The sequence below is a fragment of the Hemitrygon akajei genome, chromosome 7 (genome assembly GCF_048418815.1).
Source record: "Hemitrygon akajei chromosome 7, sHemAka1.3, whole genome shotgun sequence".
NCBI lineage: Eukaryota > Metazoa > Chordata > Chondrichthyes > Myliobatiformes > Dasyatidae > Hemitrygon > Hemitrygon akajei.
This window is the reverse complement of record NC_133130.1, coordinates 69,324,834-69,336,586: the sequence shown is the minus strand read 5'-3', so window position 1 is coordinate 69,336,586 and position 11,753 is coordinate 69,324,834.

Sequence of the window (11,753 nt, the reverse complement as noted above, 5' to 3'; positions counted from 1 at the left end):
GTTGTGCCTTTTACACCACACAGTCGGTATGTACAGACCATGTGAGATCCTCGGTGATGTTTATGCTGAGGATGTTAAGTCAAATCATTGGATGCAAACCTGCAAAGGCTACAGATATCAGAGGACAAGACCATAAACTACCTGTGTTGCAGAGAGATGGATGTTGCCTTTGTGTTTAGTTTTCTGAAAAAAGTTAATGGATATTTTTCCCCGTACGTCAGATAGTCCATCAAAAAACTTGCATCACTATTAAAGAATGTGGAGAATTCATGGCTCTACGTGTTTTACACAGATAATGTGGTGAGGTAGTGCTGGGGTAGTACTGTGGCTTCACTGTTCCTGGGTCCCAGGTTTGACCCTGATCTTAGGTGCTGTCTGTCAGGAATTTGTTTGTTCTCCTGGGGACTTTGTGGATTCCTCCAAGGTGTTCTGGTTTCCTCTGACATAAACTCTGGGAGGATAATTGGCTTTTGTAAATGATCCCTTATTGTAGGTTAATGGCAAATGAACCAAAGGAGAGTTGGTGGGCATGCCTTCACCAAACAGGGAGGTCATATGGTCCATACTAATCCCATTAGTTTCACTACCTCTCTTCTTACTCCCCGAACTCCTCCAACTTGTTCTCAGTCATACAGTCCCTATCAACCTGCCATGGAATGCAACCTGGCAACTCTTGCAGCTGCCACCCGAGTTCATTTTTTAAAAAGGTGGTATGGCGTTTTAGACCTTCAATTTAGATCTTCCTTTCACTCACCCTTTGTTCTTCCATAGAGCTGTAGGAGTGCTGAAGTACCTGGACAATTTAGGAGAGGCACCTGCTGTCACTTCTCAGATGGTTGAATTATCTGCACCACCATTGGTTAGTGCCTAACTTTGGTTAGTGTCCTAACCAAAGTGTTAAATCCAGCTGGGCCTATGCCACACTCAAAGCCAACTGCGATTTGAGGTTGCCCTCAAATTTTATTAAAGTGTGTAACTCAGCACAGCTTTCCCAATCCCAGTAAAGGAAGAGTTTCTTAGTTCTTGCCATTACCTAAGGATCATCATGTGTGAATGTCAAGTGTATGTCCGGTTAGCTGCACTTCTTTAAATATTGTTGGTAGTTGATCCTTCCTGCTGACCACTAGACGTGTGCTATCATTGGCTCTGGGGTAATCCAAACTGTGGAAAAGAGGACCACCCATAATATTGGATCCTAATTCAAATAACTCTGACATGTGCTCCTGAGATGCCCAATCCAACGTGGCAATGAGAACATGTCATACATGAAAACAGATTACTTTCTCAATTTGTTGTTTTAGTAGTCTTGCTGTATCCAAAGAAGTTGCAGCTTTTGTTTTAATGTAGAAAGATTAATAATACTTTGGAATGTTCTCAGAACAGCTTCATAAATCTTGTGTTATTCAGGATGATGATGGACAAGTTTTAATTGTCATTCTCAAGTCAGATCCAACATTGACTAAATGCAACTTAAAGATGACTTTATTTTGGAAGAAAGAGATATAGATAGATAGGGTGGGCAAGGGTGTGGCAGATGGAGTACAATGTTGGCAAATGGAAGGTTCGCTTATTTTGGAAGGAAAACTAGAAGATAAGATTATTATTTATATGGTGAAAAATTGCTGTTGTGCAGAGGGCCTTGGGAGTGCTTGTGCATGAATTGCAGAAGAGTGGTTTGCAGGTGCAACAGGTTATCAAGAAGACAACTAAAATGTAGGCCTTCATTGCCAGAGGGATTGAGTTTAAGGGCAGGGAATTTATGTTGCAACTGTACAGGGTATTGGTGAGGCCATGCATGGAGAATTGTATGCAATTCTGGTCTTCTTGAGGAAAGGTACACTGACTTTGGAGGTGGTGTAGAGGAGATTCATAAAGTTGATTCTGGAGATGAAGGAGTTAACCTATGAGGAACGATCGAGTCACCTGGGACTATACTCGCTGAAATTCAGAAGATGAGAGGAGATCTTACAGAAACATCAAATTATGAAAGGGATAGATAAGACAGAGGCAGATAAGTTGTTTCCATTGATAAATGAGAAGAGAACTAGGGGACATAGACTCAAGATTCGTGAGAATAGATTTAGGACGGAGATGAGGAGAAACTACATTTCCCAGAAAGTGGTGAATCTGTGGCGTCCTCTGCCCAGGGAAGCAGTAGAGACTACCTCATTAAATATCCTTAAGACGCATTTAGATGGATTTTTGCATAGCAGGGCAATTAAGGGTACAGAGAAAAGGCAGGTAGGTGGAGCTGAGTCCACGGTCAGATCAGCCATGATCTTATTGAATGGCAGAGCAGGCACGATGGGCCAGGTGGTCCACTCCTGCTCTTATTTCTTGTGTTCTTTTAGATAGCACCTACTTGGATCTCCAAAGACATCACCAAGAACTTCACATTCCAGTAACTCATTGTAAAATGCAGCAACTTTTTAGACCAGAATACAATAGTTTTACACACAACAACATTCTAATAGCGGGCAAGGAGTGAATCATCTTTTCTTGGTGGTCAGAGAAATATTGACCGAGGCACCAGAATTCCTTTATTTCTTTAAGTAACGCAACAAACATTTTGAAGTATATTAATTTGTGACAATGGTTTAACTCAAAGCATTGAACCACTGCCAAAGATTAGTATTCGTAACTTGCTACTGAAGACATTTGGATGTCTTTGATATATGACTCAATGAATATCACCTCTGAGAAGGCAACATTCGCTTGTTATTAAATTGCAATATCTACTTAGGTCAAGTGTTAAAATTCTGGCCTGGGACTTGGATCCAGATTATTTCTAAATCAGATTCAAGAAAGTTACAAAGACAAGCTAATGCTTCTAATTACTTGCATTAATTTCAGTCTCATAACTTCATTAGTATGATTTCCTTTTTCTTCCCAATTATCCTAGTGAGCATTTGTGTGAGACTGGCAAGTTGTAAAGCAGATTTGAAAAGTTGTGGACAATTCTGTAATGTCTTGTACTTATTTGGTACTGGAATGAGTCTATGTAAATTAGTTAAAATCAAACAGACGAATTCCAACAAATGTTGAAATACAGCCCTTACAGAATTTAATTACAACACTCCAATACTTTTATCTGTGTCTTCAGTATGAAATATCCTAAAATGATTAATGAACAATATGTAAATTTTTCACTTCATTTTTCCCTAATGCTGGTAATATTACCAATATTAGCCTCAAAATTAGATTCCACAGTGCTCACTCTTGAGATATCAATCAGAAAAAATTCAGACAAATCTGAAGTAGATCATTTCCCGAAGAAATCTCAGTAATTGTGAAATTGAACAAGGTCCTTCGATATGTGATCCACTTTAAAGTATCTGATGTCATCGGTTGCTAACATAACTTGGGATTCAAGGCTTCATAGTTTGACCGTCATGGAACAAACTCATATAGATAGGAGCACATTTTGCTAGTTTATTGCTATTTAGAAGCACACACTGCTGATATTGGATGACCTCAGCAGGTAGATTCAGAACTGCCACCAGGTTGCTCTGACGTTCAATCATGTCTGATTTTATTTTAACCTCATTGCTCTGCCTTCTCGCTGTAGTTCTTAACTCCTTTACCAGTCAATAACTTATCAATCTCTGCACCCAGTGGCTTGACCTCCACAGCCTCTGTGACAAGTTCCACAGATTCACCACCCTATGTCTGAAGAAATTCTTCCTCATCTCCATTTTAAAGGGATGTCCCCTTATTCTGAGGCATTGCTCCAGCATTTCTCAATTGGGTTACACATTTTATGGATTTATTGGTAATGATATCACTACAGTGGTACCATTGCAGGAGGCTTTGTGATGGCACTATGCATTCTAAATACAACAATGTTTTAGCACATCAAAATAGGTGCAAAGCAATTTCTAGTTAACTAATCTGATTTGCCTGATAGTTGCTCTTTGCAATGGGCAACAGAACTAACTTTGCATCCATCTCCTGTTTTTGCTGCCAAGTGGAAGACAAACTCTTCCTCAAGGTGTTCTGCAAACTGCAATGACCCAGGAGAAATGGAATTCCTCTTCCTCAACCGGAAGAATAGGGGGTTACAAGCAGAAAGCAAACTGTAGAGGAAAAGGGCGTCCATTCAGACTGGCACAAGGTTGCAAGAGGACCATTGCTGAAATCATTATTATATACTACTGATGTTCACAATGTAGACTTCAGAATCAAAACTGGCACCACCAAACTGGGGGAAGTAGTTAAACAGTGAGGGTCTGAAACAAAATACAAGAAGACTCTAATAAATTATATACAATTGGCAAATGATTTCAACAGTAATGAATGAGGTGTTACACTTAGGCACTGACATATTATTTAGAAGATAGGGATTTCAAGAGCTGCAATAAAAGTTAACAAACACTTCGGTTCATTTCCAGAGTGATGCAATAGAGAAATTATGCATAGAATCTTACATTACACTAAGTACTGTGCACAGCTCTGGTTGGCATATTAGAAAGAAGGCAAGAAGGTGCTGGAGAGAGTGTAAAGGAAGATTTACAAGGATGAAACCAAAACTGTGAGATCATATTACTGTGAAAGAATAAAAAGATCAGATTTTTTAACTCTGGAAGAGAGATGGCTAATGGATAACCCACTGTAAGTTTTAATTTGAGGCAGAAGGCACATCACTAAATAAGCTGGATGAAGAAATCACAAGTCTTGCTTTGCAAAGAATGCTGAGCTTGCTACTGCAGTTTTAGGGAGGAATAGTATTTAAGGTGAAGTGGATAATCAAACGAGGGAGAGGGAATAGAGGGCTCTACAATTAGAAATAAAAACAGAAAACATCTGTTGAGGCACTGCAGTTAGAATCAGCTGAGGAATAATGGGAAGATTGGGGAGGATGTATGGACTGTTCCACGCTGTAGATTTATGTAATCAGGTTCTGGAAACAGTTGTCTTATATTCAGAATCAGGTTTATTATCACCGGCATATGTCAAGAAATGTGTTAACGTAGCAGCAGCAGTACAATCCAATACATGATAATATTAAAAAAAGTAAATCAATTACGGAATTATATATATGTGTGTGTGTGTATTAAATAGTTAAATTAAAAAGTGTAAAAACAGAAATAATAAAAAAAAGTGAGGCAGTGTTCATGGGTCCAATGTTCATTTAGAAATTGGATGGCAGAGGGGAAGAATCTTTTCCTGAATTGCTGAGTGTGTGTCTTCAGGCTTCTCTACCTCCTACCTGACAGTAACAATGGGAAGAGGACATGTCCTGGGTGGTGTGGTTTGTAATAATGGACATCACCTTTCTGAGGCACTGCTCCTTGAAGATGTCTCATATATTATAGAGGCTAGTACCCAAGATGGAACTGACTAATTTTACAGCTTCTGGTAGCTTCTTTAGATCCTGTGCAGTCGTGCCACCGCCTTCCCATACCAGACAGTGATGTGGCCTGTCTGAATGCTCTCCACAGTTACATCTGTAGAAGTTTTCGAGTGTTTTAGATGACAAGCCAAATCTCCTCAAACTCCTAATGAAATCTAGTTGCTGCATTTTCGTCTTTATAGTTGCATCAGTATGTTGGGACCAGGTAGATCCTCAGAAATCTTGACATCCAGGAACTTGAAATTGCTCGCTCTCTCCACTTCTGATCCCTCTATGAGGATCAGTTTGTGTTCTCTTGTCCAACCCTTCCTGTAGGCCACAATCAACTCTTTGGTCTCACTGACGTTGAGTGCAAGGTTGTTGCTGCAACACCACTCAACTGGCTGGTATTACTTGCTCCTGTACGCCCTCTCGTCTCCATCTGAGTTTCGGCCAACAATGGTTGTATGATCAGCATTGGTATTTGAGCTATGTCTAGCCACACCATCATGGTTATAGAGAGAGTAGAGAGGGTTAAGCACACATCCCTGAGATGCGTCAGTGTTGATCATCAGTGAGGAGGAGATATTATTAGAAATCCACACAGATTGTGGTCTTCCGGTTAGGGAGTTGAGGATTCATTTGCAGAGGGAGGTACAGGGGCCCAGGTTTTGTAGGTTATCGATCAGGACTGTGGGAGTGCTGAGCTTTAGTCTCGAACAGCATCCTGACATAGGTTTGTGTTGTCTTGGTGACCTAAGGCCAGTGAAGAGCCATTGAGATTGCGTCTGCCATTGACCTATTGCGGCGAAAGGCAAATTACAGTGGGTCCAGCTCCTTGCTGAAGCAGGAATTGATTCTAGCTATAACCAAACTGTCAGAGCATTTCATCACCGTAGATGTGAGTGCTACTGGGTGATAGCTATTATGGTCGCTCACATTATTCTTCTTAGGCACTGCTATAATTATTGCCTTTTTGAAGCAGGTGGGAATTTCTGAGCATAACAGTGAGAGGTTGAAAATGTCCTTGAATACACCCACCAGTTGGTTGGCATAGGTTTTCAGAGCCTTACAAGGTACTCCACTGGGCCTGCCTCCTGTGAGGGTTCACTCTTTTTAAAGACAGTCTAACATCAGCCTCAGAGAGAGATCACAGGATCATCAGGTGCAGCAGGCATCTTCTCAGCTGGAGTTATATTCTCCCTTTCAAAACAAGCATAAAAAATATTATGCTCATCATATGAAGCATCTCTCCCATTCATGCTACTGGGTTTTGTTTTGTAGGATGTAACATCCTGCAAACCCTACCAGAGTTGACATGTATCTGATGTCACCTCCAACCTCGCTTGGAATTGTCTCTTCACTCTTCAAGTGGCCCTCCACAAATCATACCCGGTTTTCTTGTACAGACCTGGGTCGCCAAATTAATTGGCGGAGACCTAGCCCTCAGCAGACGATGAACCTCCTGGTTCATCCATGGCTTTTGGTTTGGGAAAGCACAGCAAGTTTTCGTAGGCATACAGGTTTTAATGAAGTCAGTAACAACGGCAGCATACTCAGCTAGATTCGAAGATGATGCCCTGAATACAGTCCAGACCATCGATTCAAAGCAGTCCTGTAAGTGCTCCTGTCAGTACCCTTGTCAGTACCTTCTTGGTCTTCACTGCTGGTGCTGCAGTCTTCAGTCTCTGCCTGTACTCAGGGAGTAGAAGTACAGCCAGATGATCAGACTTTCCGAAGTGAAGGCATGGAATAGCACGGTAGACATTCTTGATGGTGGTGCAACAGTAGTCCTGTGTGTTGTTTTCTCTGATACTACAAGCGATTTGTTGTTGATTATTATTTAGTGGCCTGGTTAAAATCCCCCAAGATGAAGGGGAAGGCATCCGGACGTGCTGTTTTGTGATGTTGATCACATCGTTCAGATCACATTTAGATATGTTGCTGTCAAGTTGGGAAATGAATAATCCAACAAGGATTGATGAGAAGCTCTGGGTAAAAGTGAGACCAGAATTAGAGGTCATAGGTTAAGGGTGAAAGGTGAAATACTTAAGGGGAACTTTTCACTCAGAAGGTGATGCAAGTGTGGAACAAGCTCCTAGTTGAAGTGATAGATAAAAGTTTGATTGCAACATCCAGCAGATGTTTGGATAAGTACATACATAGATGGTTGGGTTATGGAGGGCTATGTTCCTGGTGCGGGTCAATGGGAACAGGCGGAATAACAGTTCAGCATGAACAAGATAGGGTGGAGAGTTTTGTGCTGCAGTGCTCTATGACTCTATGAACACAATGAAACAAAGGGTTTAAGATTTCTAATTTCACCACCAGTGATCCTTCTTCCCACAGCAGCAGAACGTTTCAATGCAGATTCCTGCTAACTCAATGTCAAGCAGAAAGCAGATTAGTTACCATGAATAATGTAGCAGATGTCTCAGATCCAGAGCACCCATGGCGGCTTGCACAGCCACTTCACGCCTTCCTGAAAGGGGCAGGCTCATTAATTCCTGTACAATGTCGGCAGCACCTCTTTGCACGTGCCCATCTCCTTAACAGGATGTGTTAGCCTGCATTGCCCACTCTTAGGTCCATGGTACCTTGACACACTCCCCCAGCTTTTCAATATTGCTGGATCCCATGTTTGCTATAGCTGGTACGTGCTACTTCTGAAATTATTCACGCTTAAAATATGCCAATGGGACTAGCGTTGGTGCTTCCCAAACACTGAAGTTCTTGCACAAGATTTGCACATTAAAGTCCACATTAATGGAGCAAGCTTTCTCTGGTCTCTCCACTGAACCATCTGATTTTTGTAGGTGATTGAGTTTCTATGCTGATGTCTTCAGACAAATTGCCAATCAGTGCTGCTTTTATAAGCATTAATGAGTATCTTGGAGTTATATGAATTAATGATCCTGCCCTTTTCAACTCATTAGGTAAACTGTTTCAAACTCTTGGCAATTAATGTGGCAACTGCATCTGATTTGTAAAAATGTTGGTGAATTAGATTAGGAGAACAGGTCGGATAAACTTGGCTTGCATTTGTTTTGGCTTAGTGCAGAGGCTGCCATTGACCAGTACCGCTAAGCAAGTGGACTGTGGGCCTAGGTTGGGAAACCCTGGTTTAGTGGATTGAGGATTGAGCTCATCAGGTTTTTACAAAAAAAATAGCACAGGCGTTCCAAAAACTATTTTCTCTAGTAAGGAATCAAGAACAAAGAAACAAGACATTTGAAACACAAGCAAGTTCATTCAGGAGAAAAGTCAGGGAGCATTCCGTCACAGAGGCTTGTAGAAATCACTCTCTCGCAATGAGCTATTGCTCCAGGGTCATTTGGAGCTTTCTCGGCTGGGATTAATAGATTTTTCTTTGGTAAAGAGACCAGGAGCAAAAGAAAGAAAGAGGTTGAGGTGCAAACCAGCTGTGATATAATTGAAGGATGGAACTACCCTAAAGCACAGCACAGATTCCTCATGTTCATTATACCCCGCTGTTCAAAAAAACACCTCTTACGACGAACTAAAACAATTTCCCATTAATCACCGGTGTTTATTGATTGATATCACTCATCTGCTAGTAAAGGTCATTCTTGTTAATGATGTGAAACAACTTACTTAAAGCATTTAAAGTCCATTTTTAAGAGGTTTTCTGAGTCATTGTGGGAATATAATCCATATTATGAAAATAATTTGGGTCTTCTATTACAACCATCCAATAGCCTCACAGCACCATTAAAGTAAACCTGTTTGCATTCCGATATTAGCTTTAACAAACACATTGGAATTGTAATATTAACAAGATCACTATTTGTCATTGCTAAGGTACTGAGGGTGTGCAGTGTCACTGCTACCAGGCCCAATAAACTCCTCGTAAATACAAAGTACACTGCAGATGCTGTGGTCAAATCAACACGTACAAATAAGCTAGATGAACTCAGCAGGTCGGGCAGCATCCGTTGAAATGAGCAGTCAACTTTTCCAGCTGAGACCCTTCGTCAGCACTGACGAAGGGTCTCAGCTGCCCGACCTGCTGAGTTCATCCAGCTTGTTTGTACCAATAAACTCCTTACAGTCTTTCATGAGGAGTGAGCTGTGTGGCAGTGGTGGAACAAAATTAGCAGAGTGAAAAGTATTAAAATTTCTATCAAGGACTGCAAGGCATCTCCCTCCCACTCCTTTAACTCCTGGGATATGAAGAGTATAGTTTTATCACTGCTGCCTTCCTGTTCCTAGCAAGTATATATATTGGAACATTCTGGTGGCTAATGCTGAGCATGAATAAGGTTGCTTTTGACACTGGTACTACTTCTAAGAGAAATTGTTGCCTGCAGTCTGGAGCTGGACTCTGGGTATATTATTGGCTCTGACCCAGGAGGACTGGGGTCAATTGTAATTTCCTTTCTCCTACTGCACTATCAGCAATTTCAGCACAGGCAAAGGTTTGACCTCAAGGACCTCCTACACAGGGACTACATATTTCCACCGAGAGCAAAGAGATGATTGAATAGTTTGGGGTTTGTGATCAGCAAGATGTTTGTCTTTTACCTTAAAAAATGCCTTCAAGAATTTATTGATACATGTGGCATGAAACTCCTCTTTTCCAAAGTCAATGTCATCAGACATTCATTCAAAGGAATCCCTGGTACATAGCAACTGTGATGTGATCAAGCTGATGTGTTGCCAATTGCACAAAATTTTTTGCAGGTAGGAGGAAATATTATATTTAGCAAACATTTTAGGCATTGATAAATAAAGCTAGGAACATAGATACCTGAAATAACAAAAGCAAGTTTTAAAAATAAAAATTCTATATGTTTAAAAAATATATATTTTAAAAATTACTGTCAACAAATAATAGTTCTCACATGTAATGTTAGTTTATTTGAACTAGACTATTTACTAAACAACATTTACTATTGACAGCATTGTTAAAAAAGTATATGCTCAGACAAAACTAATATTTTTACAACATGTGCTGAGGCAAAACTAGTTAGTCAGTGAGCTTGGTCCGATATTGCCACAACACCACTTGCAACAGGAACACAGACAGATTTCCATCTATAGTAATGTGTTTTTCAATAGTGTGCCTGATTTACTGAATTTTGTCAATTCAGCTGATTTCTTTGATTGCCGTGGAAATTGTTGCAAACGTTGGAGATCTTGTGAACTGCAATTGACTTACTTGGACACAGAGTGAGGCCATTGGCTCATTAGGTCTATTGCATCTCCCAGATGAATAATCACATCAGTGCCTGATCTCTCTACTTACCTCCCTACGGTCCTGCAATTTGTTCTCTCTCACATATCCATCAGCTCCCCTTTAATTCTTTATCTACTTATCTACACTCTGGTTAATTAAGCTACCAGCCATTTTCTGGGATGTGAGAGGAGAGGAGCACGCCGAGGGAATATAGTCACATGGTGAATGTACAAACCTCACATGTTCAGCACCCCAGGAGACGTTTACACTGTGTCCCTGGAGCTTTGAGCCAGTGGCGCCAACTGCTGCACCAGCACGATACCTGGGCTGCTGGAATGGATGGAAGAGTGAAGGATGAAATATGCTGCAGAGATATGTTGTGCTTATTTTGTTAGGAAGAACAAAAATAAGACAAAATAAAACAGAGGGTGTATTTCTACAGTGGGTAACACCACAGGAGGATCTGGGGATATGTGCTTGTAATACATTGGAAGTGACGGAACAGGTGGACAAAACCCTATTGCATCATGGCCAAAGGAGATTTTTGGCTTTATAGATTGAGGCACTGGGTGCAAGAGAAAAGATGCGATGATGAAACTTTATAAAAACACTCCATGATTTAGGAACAGTATTGTGTTAAAATTTTTTTTCAGGGATGAGGAATGTAGGTTTGTGGATAAATTACATAAACTTCAGCTGAGGAGCTGCCATCAGATCCGACTGGTGTATTCAGCATCATGGAGGACGGAGAGAGATGAAAAAGAAAGGAAATGTTCACACTGGAAGAGGGTTACAAGCAAGGAAGCATAGGATAGAGGTGGTTGGCAAAAGAAAAAAAAGTGGCAAGAGGATTATTTTTTCAATGAATGGTTCGGATCTGGATTGTATTGCAGCATTTAAAAGACAAGTTGGAGAAGTATCTAAAACAGACAATTTTGTAATGCTTTGGGGAAATGAGACAGTGCTAGCAGAAAGCCAACACTTGATGGGCAGCATGGCCTCCTTCCCATTGTGATCTTACCATCCTGTAAAGCAAACCTGAATTACTGCATGGTTTGTAATTTGTGTTATACTGTGCATGCACAGTTACTGCCTAATTCAAATAAACTGCAAACTCTGGGTCAATTAACTTTAAAATAACTAAACCCATGATATCTGAAGTAAAGAACGTATACAGGTACATTCTTATAAACACTTCTCCAAATCCGTCCAACAAAACTA